Genomic DNA, 23,849 nt, shown 5'->3' on the forward strand with positions numbered 1-23,849 from the left:
GGCTAGCCCGCCCCACCCCCTGATTGAATTCCAGGTCAAACTTCCAGTTGAGGGGAAAAGTTGCATATTAGGCTTTTATTATATAGGATTAGATATACTCTCACCTATCTGTTTAGAGGGCTGGCCACCTGAATTACGGGGGCATTATCACTGGTCATAGAGCAAAGAGGGGAAACAAGTAAAAGGAATCCTGATCACTGGTCCCCAGGATGACCTTGGGTCAATGACCTCACCATGCCAGAAGCCACCTGGACCCCAGGTAAAGCCAGGAAAGTATCAGGAACAGCTCTCACCACACATTTCATGGAGATGAAGGTAGAGTTAATGGAAAAAATATTAGCACAGCATTTACATGTCCTTTGTAAAACACCTCATCTATTTATATGGAATAATATTATTAGTCATTTTAGTGGGTTGAGGAAGATACCCATTTGAATTTTGCTGGTCTTGCATTGCAGTGTTTCCTTTATAACAGCACTGATGTTTTGAACTTCTGCCTTCTATTATCTCTGAATGTTGGGAACGTGTCTATCTCCACCAGCAGCTCCGGACTTAGAGTTCCAAAGGGAGAGCTTGAGATTGAATGGCTTTTGAATTCAGGGCTGTGGGTGGCTGTGTTGAGAGATGTATTATTTATTGCCGCCAGCACAAAAGGAAACCACAATACAAAAGGCAAATGCAGAAGCAGAGACTATAACCTCTTGGCTGGGTCGGTGGCAGCCTCAATCCCAGGACAAACATTCTTATTATAATAACTCAGCAGTCCCACTCCCCTTGCTCTCTTATGTAATAAAAGGCCAGCAAATCATTATAGGTTCAACCAAAGAGCAAAGCTTTCAAGGATGGCCATCACTGTTCATGTCACATCACTGCGAAGAGTTATGCCAGAGCCCGGAATAGCAAGGCACTGTGATAAATTTCTCAGAGAATCAGATTTTACCAATCTGTTTCAGAGAGTGAAACTTCAGGTCCAAGTCTGTGTAAATATATCCAGAGGGGTCACATATCACTTTTTTTTTTCTGGCAAAATATATGAAGGTGGGTAGTGCTGCGAGGGAAAACAGCAACGACAAATAAAGGTTTTGTAATAAGAGACTGTCTTATTTCAAGGACTGCAATGTACAGGGCTACTGGCCATGCTCTGCCGATCTTCCTGCTGGAATCACATGGGAAACATAGCATTGAGCATAAGAACTGCCCCGATGTCTCCTCTGCATCTACGTTTCTCAAGATTGGACATTCACGCTCTTTTTGTGGTCCATGGTCAAATGTCTGCATCACGTGGCTCATGGTTTTTTCCTTTTCTGTCTCCTCCCATCTTCCTTGCTAACTTAGAGCATCCTCACCGACGTCATCGCCATGACTAGACACAGCCTTGCCCTCCCTGATTCCGCAGAGCTTCACTCTGTTTCCCTTAGCCGCTCCAGGACCACGGATCCCTGGCCAAGTCCTCTCTCCAAGTTCGCAGTTTCTGAAACTGTAGATGGACATTCTTATACTATTCCTCTTCTCTCCTATGTCCGCTTCCTTCCCCTTTCCTTTCTCATGAAGCTCTGACTTCTTTGGGACCTTCATTCACTGAGTCTGGCCATCTCACCATCTCACAGCTTCCTCTGGACTTTGAGACCTTTCCCAGCTGGCCTGGATCTATACTATGAAAGTGTAAGCAAGATATTAATTTTCCTGAATTTTATGTTTTACTCATCTATTTGAAGTGTACCTACAGTGTTCATTTTTCTGCAAGGAGCTACATTTATGGCTGCATGGACATATGAATCCACTTAGCACCCCAAAAATGACCACTTCTAAGGAGTCTTCCTTGTCCTTCCTTTGGAAAACTGCATCTCATACATGTCTCAAAGATAACTGCCTCTGCTTTGTCAAAATAAGCCCCTTTAAGCAAAGGGCATGAACTGTTTATATTTCTAAATTGTAACATAGTGTCAAAAATAGAAGGTCCTAAATGTATGATTCTGTGGTGTCAGTGTTCAGGTTATCAGTGTATAGGACGTTATGTTTAGTTATTTTACTCATGTGGCTAAGGCTCTATTCATGTTACCAGCACAAAGAGATTCCAAAATAATATGTCCTAGTTCTGCCACAGGGCAATAAGAGACAGTAGGACATGCATCCTAATTTGTGGTTCAGAAAACATTAGCTGATTATTACTAAGTATTGAAAAAAATGTTTTAAAACGATATGCTATTTAGGATTTTATAAGCTTAGAAACTCTATAGTAGCACAACAAGCGAAGATCTACTTTCTATATTAGTGTTATTTTTACGTTTCATTTTACTTACACCTAAATGAAGGATTTCTTATCTAATTAGATTGATGCAATATATTATCTTATCTGAGGGGGACTCATTTGAAAATGTCCATACATATTTTCAGAAGAAGAAATATCATAATGGTTATCAGAATCATATGTAATTTTTGACATAAATTAGTTGTTGTTTTTTCCCCATCCCCTAACTTGTCACTAACTGGAAATTACTTATTTCTTGTGTATTATTTTTCTTAATAAAACAAAAAAGGAAGCTTTACTAAGGCAATAGTAAATTATTTTCTTTTTCAATTGCCTTAGGTCAATTACCTTTTTCCTTGTATGAAGAAAGCCAGGTATTGATACTCAACTAAATTTCTTCCTCCTTCAATATTAAAGCAATCTAAGAAGTCTTAGTTGTACTCCTCTGGCTAAATTCTCTGTAAACATTTCCCTATTAGATCAATTACAGTGCCTTTCTCTTAAAAAGATTCTAAATAAACAACAGTAAATCGTGTAGTTAGTTTTCCAATGTTGTAAATCTGCATAGGAATAACAGTACACAGTATATTGAAATGGTTCTCTGGGAAGACATGCAATATTAAGCTGCACTGCAAAGCTGTGATTAGGGAGGCTACTTTTACTTGAGAACAACATTTGACAGTTTTTTAGATTTATTTATTTATGTATTTATTTTAAATTATTTTTATTTTTTGTTAATCCTGAGGACATTTTTCCATTGATTTTTTTTTAGAGAGAGTGGAAAGGATGGGGAGAGACAAAGAGAGAGAAACATCAATGTGAGAGAGGCACATGGACCAGTTGTCTCCTGCATGCACCCTGACCAGGGCTGGGGATTGAGTCTGAAACTAAGGTACATGCCTTTGACCTGAATCGAACCCAGGACCCTTCAGTCAGGTGCTTGACACTCTATCCACTGAGCCAAATCAGCCAGAGCTAGATTTATTTTTTATTGCAACCTGGCTAAGAATTTACTTTCAAAATATTAACCAAAACACAATTAAACATGTTTCACATCAAAATGCAACAGAGATAAATCAATGCAAATATATTTGTCTCAACCTAATTAGACAAGAAATCGTTCTTGAGATATAAATAAAATGACAAGATTTACATCCATGGCGCTGGCCTCATACAAGTTCCTTTTAATGGTAGTGATATTCACTTCTTATTTTTTTTTATATTTGACATTGATAAATTACTAGAGAAATGTAACTTTTTTGGTTACATTAAGGCCAAAAGACACTTCATTAGTTCAGTCAATTATTGGCCACTGTCTTAGCTCCATCTCACTCCTGTTTTTTCTTATTTTGTCTGAGCAAAAAAGAAAAACCACAAAATTTTTAAAAAATGAAGGATAATACCGTTCAAGAAATATGCACATGTTATTATCTTTTCCAACAAAAATTCCCTCAGGTGGTTCCAAAGACAGCACTCCAATTTTTAAGAATGTTGTTGCAAACATTTAAAATTTTACTAAAAATGTCAATGTTAAATCAGATAACTCCACAGCTGAGTGCCAAACCATTTTCAATACAGATAAAATCCAAGTCAATTCCAAAGCATGATCAATTCATAAGGAAGGATTTATCATGTCATTAATATAATTAAGAAAGTTTAAATCAGCTTTCAAAATGCAATTCTGAGTTTATGGCAGTGTTCTTTTTTAAAAAAATATATTTTTATTGATTTCAGAGAGGAAGGAAGAGGGGAAGAGAGAGTGAAACATCAATGATGACAGAGAATCATTGATCGGCTGCCTCCTGCATGCCTCACACTGGGGATCGAGCTTGCAAGCAGGGCATGTTCCCTGGCTGGGAATCAAACCATGACCTCCTAGTTCATAGATCAACAGTCAACCACTGAGCCATGCTGGTAGGGCTCAAAGAATTCTTGATAATGTAAAAACTCTGGGTGATAAAGTGTATATGTAAGCTACCAACCATATAGTGATCTAGCAAGAAAACTTATTTTATTTGTTGTTAGCTGCTTCCTACAATCTTCAGAGGCTTATTTATCTGATTAAATAATCTCACAATGATAACTATCCATCATGCAGGATTACAGGTTATAATATATGCTTAGAAAATGGTGAGATTTCAGTGTTAGTGACATTCAGGGTATCTTTACCACACATCACTATTATAAAACTAGAGGCCCAGTGCACAAAATTCGTGCACTGGGGTGGGGGAGCAGTCCCTCAGCCCAGCCTGCACAGTCTCACAGTCCAGGGGCCCCGTGATCGATCCCCCCAAAGGGGTAGGCCCTGCCCACCCGGCTGGGGCTCCACAATGGATTACCCCTGCAGAGGGAGGCCCTGCCCACTCACCACAGCCCACCAGTCAGTGGTCTGGGCCTTCCTCTTTGGGGTAATCGTGAACCCCCCCAATTGATCAATTGCCCCTCTGGCTGGTGGCCTGGGCCTCCCTCCGCAGGGCGATCATGGGGCAAAGGCTGGGCCCCCGACCAATTGCATCACACCTGTCTTGGCTGGCCTGGCACCAGTGGGTGTCATAGCGTGGTCGTTTGGATGGTTGTCCAGATGGTCGTTCTGCTGTTTGACCGTTTGGTCGATTTGCATATTATGCTTTTATTATTATAGATGCCACTGTTTTAAGTACAAAATGGTGAGAAAACTGAGGCAAGTTTAAAAAAATCCAACGAGCAAATGGACTACACCCTGATTGATCAACATTTGCTTGTTTTGTTTTTCTATCAATATCTTCACATGTTTCTTAAAGGGATAGATATAGGAACTTTTCATTAGCTAAATATTCTTCTTTTACCTCTGACTCATTACAAATAAATAGATAAATAGATAGGTAGATTCTAAAGTAAAATTCAACAAATGTAATATAACCAAGGATTTCAGTTGAGAAAGTTTTGCCCTGTAAATGTGTGTCATAAAGAAAATCACCACAAAGTATAATCCCACCCCCTTAAACTACAGGAGAATCTTGCTGCATGTGTGACTGCACTGCCTTACTGTGCTCCAGTTTTGTTTTTGTTTTTCTTACGGTTTCACATCTGTGACCACATTGTTGTCTGCAACTCTTTGGTTTGTTAGGGCATCATTTCAGGAAATAGAGCAACATGGTGTTTAGTTTTTGTATTTCATTAGTAAAATGTTTACTGAAAAGGGGGTATTTTCTGTTGTGATAATTTTTCTGGCGAGCCAGAGTACAACAGTAAACATTTGTTTTACTCCCGACCCCCACAATGGGCAGACATCTGCCAAAATTGTGGTTGTGAAAATCATTTTCTCAGAAAGGGCCAAGGATATAACCAAGGCTTTAAATGTGTACTCGACTCTATAAAATGTATCAGAGTCACCAACCATGAGCCAAACATTTTCTTCCTCCTATTTTTCTTTACCTTCTATGCAGTAAAATATTCTGGACTTTTGGGAATACCACAAAACAATTGAAGACTCTATCATACAACTGTTGGTTATAAACTTGGTACCATGAAATTCCTTTCAAACCTTAAATCAGTACCAACAAATATTTTATTTTAATGAAGATGAAAAATAAAGGAAATTCTTCACTAAAATGTTATTAGGAGAGAGACCTATATTATTCTCTAGATACTTTTCTGTTTTGGAAAATACATAAATGGCACCACTTCTTTTTTAAAAAAATGGACTCTTTGAATACACATAAGAGAATAAAAATGTCACTTTTCCCTATGATGGAAACTTTTAACTAGATAACTATAGTACACTTACCTGGATCTTTATAATTATTTGCAGCCTTTGAGTCCCACTATATCTAATCCTAATAGTCATATAGTAGAAAGCCAGGGTACCTGGAAGGTCAAAAATTTATATCAGAGATAATCTTAGAACAATAGAATAAAAATATCAAGATTAGAAAGAACTTCTAGATTAAAATCCCATCAGTTTCTTAAATCTCTACTTGTACCTGTCTACCCTATATTTGTTGCTATAATAGGTTGAATAATTGCTATCTCCTATGCATTCCTATTTCATCTTTGAATATTATTCTGTAAATTGAGTTGATATCTATTAATGATGAAACACCTACTTCCTGTGCTAATCAGTATAAGCACAATCAATATTCCATACAACAGTCTTTCATATATTTGAAGAAAACTACCAGATTTCTGATTAAGCCCTCTGTCATCTATACAGTTAAAATTAGCCATCATTTCAACTTTACCTCACTTCACTTAATGAAACTTCTCATTTCTGGTTGATCTCTTTGGGACTTGGTCCAATATACCACTTCAAATGAGAAGCCCAGAAATGAACACAGTTCTTAAGATTTAGCAAGGAATACAGTCTTACCCCTGAAACAGTGTCTTTCCTATAATTAGGATTCTGATATTCTATTTTATTTGTTGGTTTATAGTGTTATTCATGTCTTTTATTTCCATGTTGATTTTCTCTGTAGTTCCATTTATTATTTAAAGTGGAGTATTCAAGTCAACAAATATTTTTAGTTAAACTGTGAATTTCTTTCTTTAGTTCTGACACCACTTAACATCATCACATTGGGGGTTAGAATGTCAATATATGGGTTTGGTGAGATAGAAACATTAGTCCATGACAGAAATCTATGAAAACTCAGCTAACATAAAAATTCATGGTGAGACTATGAATGATGCTTTCCCCCTAAGATTAGGAAAACTGAAGATATCCACTCCCACCTTTTCTATTCAACATTATACTATAGATTTTATGAGAAATATTATGGGAAAAGAAGCATATTGGAATGTAAAATGTTAATTTCTGTTTATTTGCAAGTGACATGATATTGTATATGGAAAATCCTAAGGACAACCCAAACATTCTTAGAGATGATAAACAAATTCAAGATTATAGAACAGAAATAGATATACAAAAATCAATTGTATTTCTATCTATATATCAATGAATAACCCAAAAATAAAATTAGGAAAACAATTTCAACTGCAATACCATTAAAAATAAAATACAAAAAAAATAATGTAATGAAAGATGTTCAAGATTGGGACACTGAATATTATAAAACATTGTTGAAAAATTAAAGATGATTGAAATAAAAAGAAATATATGTTTTTAAGTACTAGAAGACTTAACATTGTTAATATGGCAATATTACTCAAATCTATCTACAGATTCAAACAATCCATCTCCAAATCCTAGCGTTTTTGTTCCAGACATTGACAAGATGATTCTAAAAATGATGTGGAAGTTCAAGAGATCCAGAAGAGCCAATACAATCTTGAAGGAAGTTAAAGTTGGAAGGTTCACATTTCCCAATTCAAAATTTAACATGAAACTACCAAGACTTTTAAAATTATTCAAAATCATATGGTGCTACCATACAAATAAATGTAGAGACCAATGGAATAGAAGTGACAGTGCACACTTTAATGGTCAATTGACTTTCAACAGATACCAAAGCATTTTAGTGGAGGGAAGAATCGTTCTTCTTTCTATTTTTTGCAAAAGTTCCTGGGACAACTGGATTTTCATATGCATAAAAAATAACTTGAAATGGATCGAAGGTTTAAATGTACATGTCAAAGCTATAATATTCTTGCAAGAAGGCAAAGGTGTACATCTTCATTATCTTTGGTTAGGCATTCTTAGATAATAATGAAGTACAAGCAACTGAAGAAAAAGTGGATACATTGGATTTTATCAAAATTAAATATTTTGTGCTTTAAAGGATACTATCAATGAAGTGAAAAGACTGTTGACATAGTGGGAGAAAATATTTGCAAAGCATATATGTGATGAGGGTAACGTCCAGCATATAGGAAGAACAGTCATAAATTAAAAACAAAATGACAAACAACCCAATTTAAAAATGGGCAAAGGAGTAACTATTGTCTAAAAATTATAAAATACTCTAATTTTCTTGTAGGTATCAAGAAAAAAAAATTATAGGTTTGACTGAAGCTAGTCCTTGGTTAGTGAAATTGTATTTAGAAGATAATGACATAGATAGAAAAGGAAAAGAAAATGTTTTGCTGGAGTTCACTCAAATTTTAACATGGTGAGTAGAAAATGAAGAGTTTTTATTAGTTTATCTTCCCAAACTAGATGCTTTGGTTAAATCATGTGGTCAGGGATTGAACGGCAGCTTGCTAACAGAATATCTCCTTGTTACCTCATTTGCAACCAGAAAGTTGATTTTATTTTTTTTAAAATCATGCTTATGTATTTCACTTGTGTAATATAATGAAGGAAATGCATTTTGTAATATAGTGAAGAAAACACATGTTAAAAAAGGCAAAGGATTTAAACAGCCATATCTCGAAGGAATATATACAAATGGTGAAAAAGTATGTGAGGAGATGCTCAACATCACTCTTCACTGGGGGAAAGCAAATCGCAACCGCACTGAGATGCTAACTTCACTCCCACTAGGATGGCTGTAATTAAAAAGACAGATAATATCACATTTGGAGAAGATGCAGAGAAATTGGAACCCTCATCCATTGCTAGTGGAAATGGGAAATTGTGCTACTCCTTTGGAAAACAGTCTCTACGTTCCTCATAGGTTTAAACATAGAGGAATCACATGTCCCAGAAATTCCACACTTTGGTATATACCCAAGAAAATTGAAAGCATATATTTACACAGAACATGTACAAAAATGAATGCACGCACGCCCACAGCAGGCTCACTCATAAGCCCCCAAAATGAAAACGACTCAAATGTTCAACAGATGAATGAATAAACAAAATCTAGTATAACCAGACTATATAATATCCAGTCATAAAATGAAATGAGGTATTGATTCATACTACGAGAATAATTCTTGAAAAGTGTATTCTAAGTTAAACCTAACTTAGGTGCGATTCTACTGACTTGCAGTGTCAAGAAGAGGAAAATCCCGAGGCAGAAGGGAACAGAACGATTACTGGTTTCTGGGGCCGGTGGAGGGGCAAATGGGAGTGACTAATAGTATGGGCTTTCTTTTGGGGATGATGAAAATGTTCTGGGATTAGGTAGTAGTGATGGTTGCATGAATACACAGAAAAGCACTGAATTATACACTTTAAAGAGTTGAATTTTATGGTAAATGAATCATACCTCCAAGCTCTTCTTGCTCATCTACCATTTTTGTGTGTGTATTTAAATATCCCTCCATGCCTTGAAACGTAAAACTATCACCATTTATGGAACTCTTTCTTTCAGATATACTTCTAGTATAAATTGATGCTGTGAGAGACTCAGTATGTAAGAAAAGCCCCATCTATCCTTATGTTAGTCCCTTGGCATTTCTTCAAAGTAGTTAAGTTCCACATTAGGGAAACGTTGCTGGTTTCTAGTATGCTCTGAAAAATGTTCTTTTTAAAAAGTTTATAATGCCAAGAATTATATAAGTCTCTATGGCATGCTTTATCCTTCTTATGATCTCTCTGAATTACATGGATAAAGAGAAACATTTTATTATGGTCTTTTGAAAGAAAGAGAGATTTAGTTAGTTCCTGACAAGGGTCCAAATTGAACATGTAATCCCACATGTAGAGTGTGGTTTTATCTTCAGTGACACTATTTAAGCTCAGTATAAATTTTACTATTTTAACATTCTATGCAAAACCATGTAGGATACATTTTCCTCTATCTTCTCTCCATACTAATAGTTTCAGTGTAATGGAGTGAAACATGTATACCAGTGTTACTTATTTAATATTTGTAATCTATAATAATAAAAGCATAATATGCTAATTAGACTGGGCATCCTTCCGGGCAAAGCTGCAGCAGGCAGGGGCTGCAGCAGAGGTGGCAGAGGCCCCCGGCTGCAGTAGTGGCGGGTGGGAGCCAGGGCCAAGGCCCTTGCATGAATTTCATGCATTGGGCCTCTAGTATAAAATTAAAAAAGCATATCCCAGTAGTAACCCTATCAATTTTATTAATCCTATGCATTGCTGTGAATTTTAGTGATGAAGTATCTAATTTAAGGAACAGTAAATTAGCAAGAAATATGTTATATCATTGTGATGATTTAATGTTTCTCTATATCAATTACTTTGATGTTTAATTTTGATAATGATATGTTTCAAAATGTTAGTATCTGAATATTCCTGACAGACTCTGCTAACATAAGATTAAGCTTCTGAGGTCTGCTCCTTTACATATTTTTGCATTTTAAATAGACACTTGGATGTTTTTCTAATTAATTATTAATATACTTGACATGAAACTAGTTTATCTAAACAAAATGTTTCAGGCAGTTGATTTCTTGTGGAATGGGAGGTGTCCAGGAGCACAAAAGAACAGCTCCTGCATCTTGAGATATTTTACACACAGACATAAAAATACATTTATTAGCAAACGTTATTATAGGAAGGTGCTAAAATGTCCTCAGTTAAAGGAGAATGGCTTTTTCAAAAAAATAAAATAAAATAAAATGTCCTCAGTTAAAAAAGTTACTTTAAGTTTCAGAAATTGACTTAACATGGGATTTTGTAAGCCAGGCTTCTTAATTGTGGTGGGAAAACCCTTTGAGATAATAACCGAATCTTTGCAAGCCTGGATGTGTAGCATTTTCAATGCCTTGTCACCAAAAGCAGTTATGCTGAAAACAGTGTGAGGAAGTAGTGTAAAGGGCATGAGGTGAGCATGTCTGGGCACTGTTAAAGACCCTCATCACCTAATGACCAGATTGCTGAAACCGCTTCCAAATACGATCCTCACCCTCTAATCTAGTCCATCTCTCCTATAGTCTATTCTTTATAACCCTGATAAATTAATCTTCCTAAAATGTACATGAAAATTTCATTTAACAGTTGAGAAACCACTGTAATTTGCCATATCAGTATATTAGAGAAGTAAAACCATGTGATCATTTCAATAGAAAATTAATCCCCATTTATTATAAATACTCTCAACAAGATAGGAATATAAGGGAACATTATCAATCATACAAAGATCATCTATAAACAACCTACGATTAACAATAAAGTATTTTTTACCTGTTAAGAGATGTTTAGTTGGTTTCCAGTTTTTGGTGATTATGAACAAAGTTTCTATACACATTTACACTTGGATTTTAGTGTATCCATAAGTGTCAATTTCTCATGCATAAATATCTGAATTGGATTTCCTGGCACCTATGATAAATGTGTGTTTAACTCTCTTTGAAACTCCCTGTTTTCCAGTTTGCATTCCTCCCAACAAGTTTGGAGCACCCAGTTGGGCATCCTCACTGGTAGATTATAGAGAATGATCCCACAGCACCCAATGTTTTTTATTTTTTTGTGTTTGTTGTTGTTTTGTTAACGCTCATCTGAGGATATTTTTCCATTGATTTTTAGGGAGAGTGGAAGAGAGAGGGAAAGACAGAGAGAAACATCGATGTGTATTCTAGATCCTAAGTATAGAATACCAGTTCCCTGTTATTGCAGGTTTATAAGACACTGGGTAATTATGCATATTCAAAACATTTACAGATGAAAGCATTGATGGCATGGTTCTTTTCCTTTGTGGAGAAATTTGCACTGTTCCACCCTTGAGAAAACCTTAGGGAATCAAATGAAGTATTATACAAATTATTGATTTGATGTGTCTTTGGGGGAAAATTATATAGAGGTTAGAAGTTCTATTATATCTCCTTTTATGAAGATAGACATATTCTCTTTCTTTTGAATTGTAAATCATCAGTGTTATTATGCTGCTACTACCATTTGTATAATAGAAGTTTTCTATTATTGCTGGAGACATTTGAATTTAAAGTTTCTAATCATACAGATGTTAAAAATACACTCAGTAGCAAAAAAGATATTCTTCTCAGGACTATTCAATACTTCCTGAAACTTTTGAGTTAAAAAGTACTCATCTATAATAATAAAAGCGTAATATGCTAATTAGACCAGAGGACCTTCCAGAGGAAGCTGGGGCTGCAGCCGTAGGATCAAGGCAGCTGCCCTGGCTGCAAGGGAGGGATCCAGGCGGCCACCACAGCTGAGAAGGCCTGCTCTTGCGTGAGTTTCATGCATTGGGCCTGTAGTCCATGTATAAAATAGATATATTCAGTAGCAAAAAATGCTGATGTATTTTCCTGGATTTAAATATGCCATCATCTCAAAAATTTTGGTTGGTCTTCCCTCCCCCCCCCACCATAAGTTAGGTAGTAGCAAAGTCTTATGAAATTCAGCGAGGAGATGAAGGGACGTCAATGGTAGTCTTTGCCTAAGTTCTTAATCAAAGAAACGGATGACAATGCTGACATGTCAAAAAAAAAAACCCAAAACAACAATATAAAAGATCAATAAAAGCAAGAGCTGGTTCTTTGAAAGGATAAACATGATTGATGAACCTCTAGCAAGGCTCCCCATATATTCAGTAGCAAAAAATGCTGATGTATTTTCCTGGATTTAAATATGCCATCATCTCAAAAATTTTGGTTGGTCTTCCCTCCCCCCCCCACCATAAGTTAGGTAGTAGCAAAGTCTTATGAAATTCAGCGAGGAGATGAAGGGACGTCAATGGTAGTCTTTGCCTAAGTTCTTAATCAAAGAAACGGATGACAATGCTGACATGTCAGGCGCTGTGGCAGCTGAATGCTCTTCTGGCAATGGGCACCGAAGCTTGAGGTGAATGCAGCGGTGGATTTCTGTTGTCCTCACCTGACCAGCCACAGAGCAAGGAGGCAGGTCAAAGGCAGGAGTGGAATGGGAGGGAAGAGGCCAGAGCCTTAGTTTATTCCCCTGCAGTCTGTGTTCACTGGTTATCTTCATATTCAGAATGGGTATGCCAAATTAAGTTGTACGTTGCTTGAGAACAAGGCTTTTGCTTCGCTGATCAGCCACATGCCGTGACCATCAGATACTGGTTGAACTGGATTGACCTGGCCGGAATTTCTATATCAGTCCCATCTCAGGGCAGGAGATGATGAGGTCTTAAACCTGAGCAAGGCTCCTTTATCTTCATCAACCCATTCCCCTCCAGCTGTCCACAGCTACTAGTCCACAGTTGGCCGCCAAATCTAGTGGCCTCTCTCAGCTCTCATTCTCTTTACTTTTTGACAGTATCTAGCACTATTTTCCAGTTCTACCATCTTGAAACTTTATCTTTTCTTGGCCTCCATAACATCACACCTGTTGAAAATTCTTCTGTCCAATGACATGTTTCCTTTTGTCTTCTACGCATAGCTGTCCCCTAAGACTCCTTCCTTGGGACCAGTCTGAGATAGTAAAAAGAAAGCAGTTTTTCAAACCAGAGCAATTGCATTTGACTTTGGACTGCATCGTTTTATTAGCTGAGCAACCTGTCTGAGCCTCAGTTTTCTCAACTGCGCTCAGTCCTTCTTCAGTGCTCCTTATTTATATAGATCCAAGTTTCTGGCCAATGTCATTTCCCTTCTCTCTAAAGAACTTCTTTTGACATTTATTGCAAGGAAGGTGTACTGGTAACAGATTCTCTCAATATTTGTTTGTTGGTAGTCTTTATTCTTCTTCACCTCTGATGGTTAATTTTGCAGGGTAAAAGAATTCTATGTTGGTGGCTATTTTTTCTTTCAACACTTTAAATATTGCACTCTACTTTCTCCTTGCTTGTATGGTTTCTCAATAGAAGTCAGATGTGGTTCTTATCTTTAGGTGAGGTGTTTTTATTTTTTTGTTTGTCTGTTTATTTTTTAGGTGTTTTGTTTTGATTCCTGCCCTCATCCCTGCCTTCTTTTAGAATTTTTTTTTCTGCTCTTTGATTTTCTGTATTTTGAAAATTATACATCTACATGTAGGTTTTCTGGCATTTATACTACAATGTACTCTCTGAGCTTCCTGGATCTTTAGTTTGACATTTGCAAATATTTGGGAAAAATTCTTCATCATTATGTTTTCAAATATTCTGATCTTTTCTCAATTTCTTCTTCTTTAGGTATTCCCATTTAGGTGTATGTCATGTCTTTTGTAGATGATTCACAGTTCATGGATATTGTTCTGTTTCTTTTTATTTCTCTTCATTCCTTTTTCCCTTTGCTTTTCAACTTTGGAAGTTTCTAGTGAGATAGCCTCAAGCTTAGATATTCTTTCCTCAGACATATTCAGTCTACTTGTAAGCCCAATAAACACATTCTTTATTATGTTACAGAGTTTTTGACCTATAGCATTTCTTTTTGGTTCATTCTTAGAATCTCATCTCTCTGTGATCATAGTTGTTTTTAATTTCTCATCTGATAATTCCAATATTCCTGTCATCTCCTTTGCCTATTTATATTTTTGGCACCCTTGTCAAGACTAATTGGCCGTACATGCATGGAATTATTTTTGGCCTCGATAGTTTGTTCTGTTGGCCTATGTGTCTTGTTTTTATGCCAGTAATACATACTGATTTTTTTTATTTCTAACAGTTTTATGATAAAGTCTTTAGAATTTTCCATATAATATTAATGCCTCTACAGATAGTGACAGTTTTACTTCTTCCTTTCTAATTAGGATGCCTTTGAAGTGAAGTCATTCACACACCAATGTCTACTTAAACAAATTTCTGTATCTCATAAAAGACAAATTATTTGATGCTCTCATACTCTGAAAGCATTCTGATTACTGGTAGATTTCCTTTTGTAGTAATAGGATATGCATAATAAGTATTTAAACTGATGACTGAGTCAGTGGTCCCTATAATACTTTTATGCCCAATATTGAATTAGAAGGCTTATTTTAAAAAAATCAGCTCTACAGACAAACTACCCATTCTCACCCTGTATGATTTCTTTCTTTTAACCTCTAAACTCTGAAGGAAGCAACTATAGATTTAATTATTGTATGAATAGAGAATTTCAGAAAGTGTAACAGACATTATTCTTTGTTAGGATTGGTTAATAGAGATTATGTTTTTGTGAAATCTGATAAACCTTCTGTGAGACACAAGATGAAATACATTAGAGATCATAACAACATGTATAATTAAACTCTCTATCAAGTCTGAGGGGCCGTGGATGAATGCTGGCCCTCAATTACCAGAGAATGTTTTAGGGAGCAACCAAGATCTGAGGGGAAATAAATCAGGATGTACCATCTTGTACTGGTAATGTTGGTTGGATATCAGCCAATTTATTTATATTTGTAGAGTGAGCTTCTTTCTGTCTTTCTCTCCAATGTGTGTACAGGTTGTAGAAAGAGGCAGGACACTGTTAGCAGCTATGGCCTCGCTTGCAGAGATGGATATGATGCTGATGGTAAGTGAAAAGGTGATGCGAACAAGCTACAACTACCAACTAAACTGGCCATGTCAGCTTGATGCATGGGAATCCCATTAGGTTCTGGGGATATCCCAGGAAGGACAATATGCAAAGAGGAAGGAGAGTCATCTGCTCCTTCAGAGAAAATGTGTAACAACCCAGGGCTCTTCATTTGTGGAAGAGGAGGACTCACCTTTAACTTAGCAGAAACTCAGCCAGGGAACACAATGATATGTCTCTGGAAAATACATGCTAGTACCAGATACTCTACCAAGAATGAGCACCGTGGAGTTCTTTGCATACAGTATATGCTCATAAACAAGTGCTGATAATGAGGGTATTAGGTAAGATTAGATCAATTAGGGGGAAAAAAGAACAAATAATATTACTTTCCAGGCTATCTGCCAGGAGCAGAAATATTGCTTAGGTTACTATTTATCTGGATTGTGCCAAAGCGGTAGAGCAATAACTTAGACTATATGGTTGATGAAAGAAAGAAAGAAAGAAAGAAAGAAAGAAAGAAAGAAAGAAAGAAATTTGGGAGCAGATGGAGAGATATTTAAGCATGACGACAAGAGTAAGAAAACTGGAAATATTTTCTGTAAACACATTCAGAATTCATTCCAAGGTATAATTAGTACACTACCTATATTTTATATGCATGAGAAGGAAAATGTTAAAGATTACAAAGTCATTCACCTGAATTTCAGGAAATAGTGGACCTATTCACTACCACTAGATGAAGATTAAAACACCCTCACAGACTCTCCCAAGGGGACACTAGACATTCAAGCTACACTTGTAGCAGGGGCTGGAAGCAGACAAAAGAATTATTGCCAAGTGTAGTAATTGGATTTTTTAAATGATGCAATAATAGATGCCCAGAAAATTGTTGATTGCTTGACACACGATTGATTACTCACTGGCCAAATAACAACTCAGGGCTTGTTGCCAAATTAGTAGCATAAGACTCAACCGATTCATTCCTCTCCGCCAACCTGCAAACTTTTCCTTCTCCAGTTTTGACAGCTACTTAATGAGGAGTGGTGCATACAAATATATCTAGATAAACCATTGAAAAGTAAGCAGCCGTGCGATTTTTGTATAGCACCAAAATAAGCTTATAATATTCAACAAAAAATGCATGTTGGAAACATTAAACTGTTTATACATGATTTAGAATTACAATTACATGTTGTCTGTTTTCTATGTCAAACTTTTATATTAATACATCTAAGTCCCTAATGCAGAATTTCCTCCATCCCATAATTGTTCCTACTTATTCCTTCATATATGCCATGTATGAAAATGCAGTTTAGTCCCCTCTCAATTTCTGGATTACACATTTATTATAATTGTCAAAAAATGTTTTCTGGGAAATTTTTACATGCCACTTTATTTTTGACTTGTTTACAAAGCAAAGAATCCTCGAAATATTTCACAATATAAAACACAAGACTACTATCAGTGGGCTGACCTATTTGGGCTTGAACGTCTCTAGATTTTAAGATATGTTTACCTAGAATGGTCCTAATGTCTCATAATTCTTGCTGGCCTGATTTCCCTGCCGCCACCTCCAACCCCAGGGGTTTGAGGAAAAGCTTAGCACTTTATAAAATGGTGACTTGTCTGATAACCTCTTTAGTCAGAGTTATTTTAAGCCCTGCAGAAAAGGAGCTGCAGCTGGACACTAGCAGATGCATTCTTCCTGTTTACTACCATCCCTGGAACACACAGTCACACAGAAGTCATCACCCACTGTGCTTCAGGCTTTCCCAGGGGTCTACTCCTGCAGATGCTGCGTGGTGTAAAGAGTGTAGATTCCAGACTCAGAGGACCAGAGTGGGAACCCTGGCTCTGCTATTTGCCAGCTCATTGGCCCTGGGAAAGTTTCTTAATTTCTCAAAAATGCAGGTCCTCAAACTACAAAAGGGGGATTAAAAAAGCACCCATCCCAAGTAGTCATTTTCAAATTAAATGAGGCAATCAATGTAAAGAATGTATTAGTATAGTAACTGGCACATAGTATGTGCTCAATAAATGTTAGTATTGCTTTATTCCTACCACTAAAAAAATTTAAGGTAACAATTATTTTATGAGCTATAAATCACATACTATAAAATTTATCCCTTAAAAGTCTGTACAATTAAGTGAGGTTTTGTATTAACAAAGATGTGCAGCCAACACCACTAAATCCAGAACATTTTCCTCACCCCCAGAAGAAACATGTATGCATCATCCATCATTCTCCATTGTGTCCTCCCACCAGTGCCTAGTAACACTACCTTTCTATGCCTATGAATGTGGCTATTCTGGATATTGACTATAAATAGAATCATATAATACTAGAGGCCCAGTGCACACAAAATTGTGCACGAGTAGCTAGCTTCTGCTCGCCTCAGCTGGCTGCCCCGCCCACACCACTGGTAGCTCACACCCAATCCTCGCTGCTCATAGTTCTCTGCTGCTAGTAGCTTGCTCCTGCCCTGCCTGCCTTGAGAGCTGCTGCTCGTTTGGTCGTGACGGCATTATGGTGTCACGGCCACAGGCCTTTTATTAATATAGATGTGGTCTTTGTCTGGCTTCTTTCACTTAGAACATTGTTTTCAAGGTCTGTGGTAGCATGAGCGGTGTGTCACTCTTTACTTGGACAAATAGTATTCCATTGTACGGATATACAGTGCCCTGGGTCTGGAACATTCCCTTATGTGGATGCTGGGTGCTGAGCTGCAGCTTGGTTCCAGGTTCTTCTTTCTTATTAGGCCAGACCTGTCCTCCATTCTGCTTGTGCAGTGAACTCCCTTATGTGCTTAAATGTGTGCCCATATGGCACTTGTTCTGGAAGGGCAGGAATGGGTCTTCATTCACTTTGGAGAGGGCTATGTGCAGTCTCACCTCCTGTGTTGGCTGTAGGGGGAGCAGTTCCATGAGAGACCTGGCCACACTGGAGACACTGATCTCCCTGTAACCCCTTTCTTCTCTATGATAAAAGCGTTGTGCCAACTAGTGCCCGTGTGTGGCATCCTCCAACGTCACTCTGAGCACGTGGGATGCAGTGGGCTAGGCCTGTGGGCTCCTGTGCCTGCTGATTGGCAGGGTTATGATCTGTGTTGTCTCTCATTCAGAGGACATCCGCACTTGGGATTGGTAGCTGGATCTTCACAGTTTGCATATATAGACATGCAGATAGCAAAGAAAATAGATGTAATGTTTTTTATATTTGAGGTTTCCATTATATGGCATATTACTAACATTAGCCACCTAGAAAATGTTTAAAATGCATCGGCATTTGTCTAGAAGCAGTAGCTTAAATTTTCATTACAAATTCAGACCAACATGAGTCTGGAGTGATGAGATGATTAGTATCTGAAGTTCTTCCTACCCTAGGTTATCAGTCAAGATTCCTCACAGTCATTAAGGCCCTGAAATCAGAACTGTTTATGCCATGTTCACTGGCTTATAAAATGAGCAGCTTGCTTATTCTGTCTGAGTTCAGTGGCCAAAAGCATAAATAACATCAAGTGGAAACCATGACTATAATATCAGGGATCTGATAGAAAAGGGCCTCATTTGCTTTTGCATTAAAACAAACCCACCCTTCTTCAATCAGGGGAGTTGAGATACCGATGGACAAAGATGGCCCAGATGATGTCTTGGAGACTGGAGCTGCACTCATTCCAGCTTCCATTCTTAAAGGGTGTCCATGGAATGCCTTTACATGCAGCTAAAAGAAAATCTCAAGAGTTTTCTTCTTGGACTTGTTCTTGTTTCAGAAAAGCCCTCACCAAATGGAATTATCTTCAGTGCTTGCTGGGCATTTGTCCACTGGAGTCACATGTAATGTGATTCTAGGCCCTGGGCAAGCGAAGGCCTACAGGGGGCAGTTCCTGCTCAGGCTCACGTTTTGCTGTGGTCTCTAGCCTTTTGCTGTCTCACACAGACTAGAGGGGTTGAGGGTGTTTTCTCGCCCTTCCTAATGTCAGCAGTCACAGAGCATCAGGATTTTGTGCTGCCATTGTGATCTCAGCTCAGGGATTTACATTTGAGATCCAACTACGGACTTACACCTCTACAGCATTTCAGTCAAGGTGGAATGTTTTGTTCTTCCTTGGTCTTGAAGTATTCACTGTGCATATAAACAGAAAAGGAGTTTTAAGAAATGTTTTGCCTTCCTTACCAATAATACTGGGATGCACATGTGCAAAAGTGGGGAAAGTAAATAATAAAATGTCTCTTGAGCACCTACCATTTCCTCGGTGGGCCCTAAGCTTTGCATTTCACATTAATAACTTTACTTAATCTTTATAAGGAAACTACAGGCCCAGTTCATGAAATTCGTGCACTGGAGGGTGGGAGGTCCCTCAGCCCAGCCTGCCCCCTCTCACAGTCTGGGAGCCCTCAGGGGATGTCCTACTGCACCCCGTGTGTATGAGTGTGTGTGTGTGTATGAGTGTGTGTGTGTGTGTGTGTGTGTGTGTCTGCTGGGGGCCTGCCCCCGGATGTGCCATGGAGGCTCGGAGCAGGTGCCCCCCTGTATTGATCTCTCAGGCTCTGGGCCATGCCTGCGTGTTGTTCTCTCAAGCTTGGGGCCCCACCCGGCCCCTTCTCCTGAGCTGGTCATGACCATTACAGAGTCCTGACCTCATTTGCATATTACATTTTCATATTTATAGATTGGGTATAATTATGCTCATTTTGTAGATGATCAGCTGAAAATACAATACTGATCCAAGGTGAGACACTTAAATGCTGGTGAACTTGAGATGTAAACCCTGGTCCTGTCTCTTAGATTTCTGTTTCCTTCTTCATAGTGCATTCTGAATAGTGGAACAGAGACTTTAATGCAAACTGCTTAGAAAACTTAGCTGAACCAAAATCATTGCTTATTCAGAGACCCTGTTTCCTCAGAGAATGTTTATTAATTCAATGATAGTGTGACATTATTCTCTCAATATCCTTAAGTTAAGAAAGCTAAGAAAAACAAGTGTGTGATGATGCCAGGAAAAAAGAAAAAAAAAATATATATATTTGAAATCTGTGACATTTCCATGCCTCCAGGCTCAATGACTTGAAAACAACTTAGTGCTCCTTCCAAAAATATTACACACCTTTCATTTACTCTGGAAATAAAACAATAACTTTGCAACAATGGAGAAACATTTTCCACACATGAAACCTTTTGCTCCTTAATGAAGAACGCTTGATTTATTGCACATCTTAGACCTTTTGGCGTTTTGTGTTAGACAAATAAACAGGCTCAATTTGATGGAAGGAGAGCTACGTGTGGAGATGCTACTTATGATCAAGTGTGACTGGTGCCATAAGGAACAATAATTTGTCAACCTCCGTAAGAATTAAGAACCATGGGCTATTAATTCTGAGACATGACAGGACTTGTATTACGTGTTGCTTGGAAATACGGTTAATCAAACTGATGGGAAGGTATGATTCAAACAGCAACTGCTCCTTCGCAGTTTTCATTTGATGCTCTGTAAACACTGTTTCTTATTTGGAATATCCCACCCTTGCTTCTGAAAGGTATCGCATACATTTGCTATCTATGTGATGATGCATATTCAACAAATGTACATTGACCTCCTTCTATGGCTCTGTTTTTATATTGACGCTGGGAGCATGGCATGGGCCACGCTTGCTCTGGAAGTTTGAAGTACACATTGTCACAGTTTACAACTCAGGGCAGATATTCCTAGAACTGACATCACTTCATTTCTGTGTTTTATTGAACATATGCTCAAGGTGGGACTGTTGCCAGGTGACCTAAATTGAATTACCCACAGTGAGTCGGTTTGCATGTTAATATGTAATAACATGAATATCATCACATTTGCATTATTATGAAATTATAGTTTTAATGACTAATGTTATAATTTCTGAATTTTTGAGCAAGGTTATGCATTTTCTAATATGTGCAACTAAATTTAATTATACTACTCTTTCAAAAATCTGTAAAAATGCATTGATATAGTAAAAAAAAAAGTCCTACTTGACGTACTTTCTCCGAGCTAAACATTTGTAGCCCATATTGATGTTTCCATTTCCCTGTATATAATCTGTATTCTGAAACCTGTTTTCCTACATCAGTTCTTTGGGCCTGGTTTTTCTACCCATGTATTTTTCAAGGTCACTCATATAGTCTAGGCATGATCCTTAAGTTGTTTTTTTTATTACATATTACTAAAAACAATACCTGTGTATGCTTCATTACTATAGAAAATATGAATTTGACACAAGTTCAGTAAAGCTTTATAATGTTGCTATTTCAAATCACTTTGATTTATTGATTAATTATATAACAATCTAACTTCTTGAACTATGTTTATATGGGTGAGATAGGTACAAACCTTTAAATATTTCAGGATGTACCCTGACTAGTTTGGCTCAGTGGATAAAGTGTTAGCCTGCGGACTCAAGGGTTCCAGGTTTGATTCCGGTCAAGGGCATGTACCTTGGTTGTGGGCACATACCCAGTGGGGAGTGTGCGGGAGGTGGCTGATCAATGTTTCTCTCTCATCAATGTTTCTAGCTCTCTATCCCTCTCCCTTCCTCTCTGTGAAAAATCAATAAAATATATTTTAAAAAATCTCAGGATGCAAGTATATCTTCTGTATTTTTAAATTGTACAATACAGATCGCACACTGACTTGAACTATCAGTATAACACTAGTAAACATAATTTTTACCTGTAGTGACTTTGACTTATTTGTAAGGCTTGAAGACAGTTTTCTATAATTTTAGGTAAAAGGTTTCCATTGCTATTCTCCCTAAGTAGAGATAAAATGTTCTCTTATTAATTTTCTGTATTCAAGTACAAACCTGATTATAGATTATAAAAAAAGTATATAACTGTAGAACAGGGGCTAGTAATTGATTAAAACATATAGATGCAGTTTCCCCACTTTAGCCTCCACTTTTGAGTGAAATATAACGCAAAGAGCATGGACAAAAGCCTGAGTTCAAATTCCTACATTTTACATATCAATTGTCTGATTCTGATCAAGCCACTGAGTCTACATGCTCATCTGTTTCTAATCCATTAAATGGGAGTGACAATTTCTATTAAATCTCTGTATATAATAAATAATCAAAATGTGTCTATTCTGGTATTGAGTACAGTACCTCATCTATAAACTGACATAAATTCTCCACCTGCCTTGAGTAATCTTGAGTGACTAGGAAGCACATTTTAACTCAGGGAGAAAATTTGGAATAAAGAGAAAAGGATAATTCTTTTCTCTTTTGTACCAAGACGTTTCTATTTCTTGTATCCTACTGTGAGCAGAATAGAGAGACTCAAGACCACCCTTTGAAAGTAATATGGTAAAATGCTTTAGAAACTGGGGATTCCAAGATAAACTGGGTATTGAAGACCTTACTGTTTTAAAGAAGTTAAGAAACTCATTGCTATGAGTGTAGTCTCGTGGTCATAGTCTGCCCTGAGATTCCCCACCCACTCTCTCCTCCAGGGTCTCACTGAATGTGAACAATATCCATGAGCTATCCTCAGTGCCTGCATGGAGTCAGGTGCCACTACTGGCTTTGGTTCTGTCTTTGAAAACATACTTGGTAATTGATCTTTTTATCATCGTTTTACAACACCACTTCGATATAAACACGATAATAAATATAATCTTGTTAGAAATGTAATTCATTTATAGTGTTTATTGAGACTAACTTTATGTTTGCTGCACTGACACATAGTTTATAATTTATGAACTCTGGGTGCACTCCATTTGAATTTGAGAACATGAGTATCGTGTTCTGTGAGTGATGCTGATAAAGGAAAGGGCATGGTGAGTCATGGGAAGGGGGTGTAACATAAAAACTAATTCTGATTAGTGTAAAATAGACAGTTGTGGAAAGCTGCATGGAGATGAAAAAATTGACAGGCCACACTATTATCATAACAATTCTTGGAGAAATATTTCCTGTTGCGAGAAAGGTAATGAGTGTCTCAGCAGTTCCATCCACTAAGGTTTCACCAAAACTCTTCTTTGGTTCTAGGCCAAACTTCTTCAAAGATTAAAAGGCTCCTACATCAGGGAAGTGGGATTAAATATCCAGATTAAGACCGAAAAATGTTGGCATGGACAATGTGTAAATTGGTGGAGGTAAATTCCTGGCATTTGTGCTCAATTTTAAATGTAACTGAACCACTCTTTTTTTATATATATATATTTTATTGATTTTTTACAGAGAGGAAGGGAGAGAGATAGAGAGTTAGAAACATCGATGAAAGAGAAACGTCGACCAGCTGCCTCCTGCACATCTCCCACTGGGAATGTGCCTGCAATCCAGGTACATGCCCTCAGCCGGAATCGAACCTGGGACCTTTTTGTCCACAGGCCGACGCTCTATCCACTGAGCCAAACCGGTTTCAGCTGAATCACTCTTATCT

The sequence above is a fragment of the Myotis davidii genome, unplaced genomic scaffold (genome assembly GCF_000327345.1).
Source record: "Myotis davidii unplaced genomic scaffold, ASM32734v1 scaffold71, whole genome shotgun sequence".
NCBI classification, from domain to species: domain Eukaryota; kingdom Metazoa; phylum Chordata; class Mammalia; order Chiroptera; family Vespertilionidae; genus Myotis; species Myotis davidii.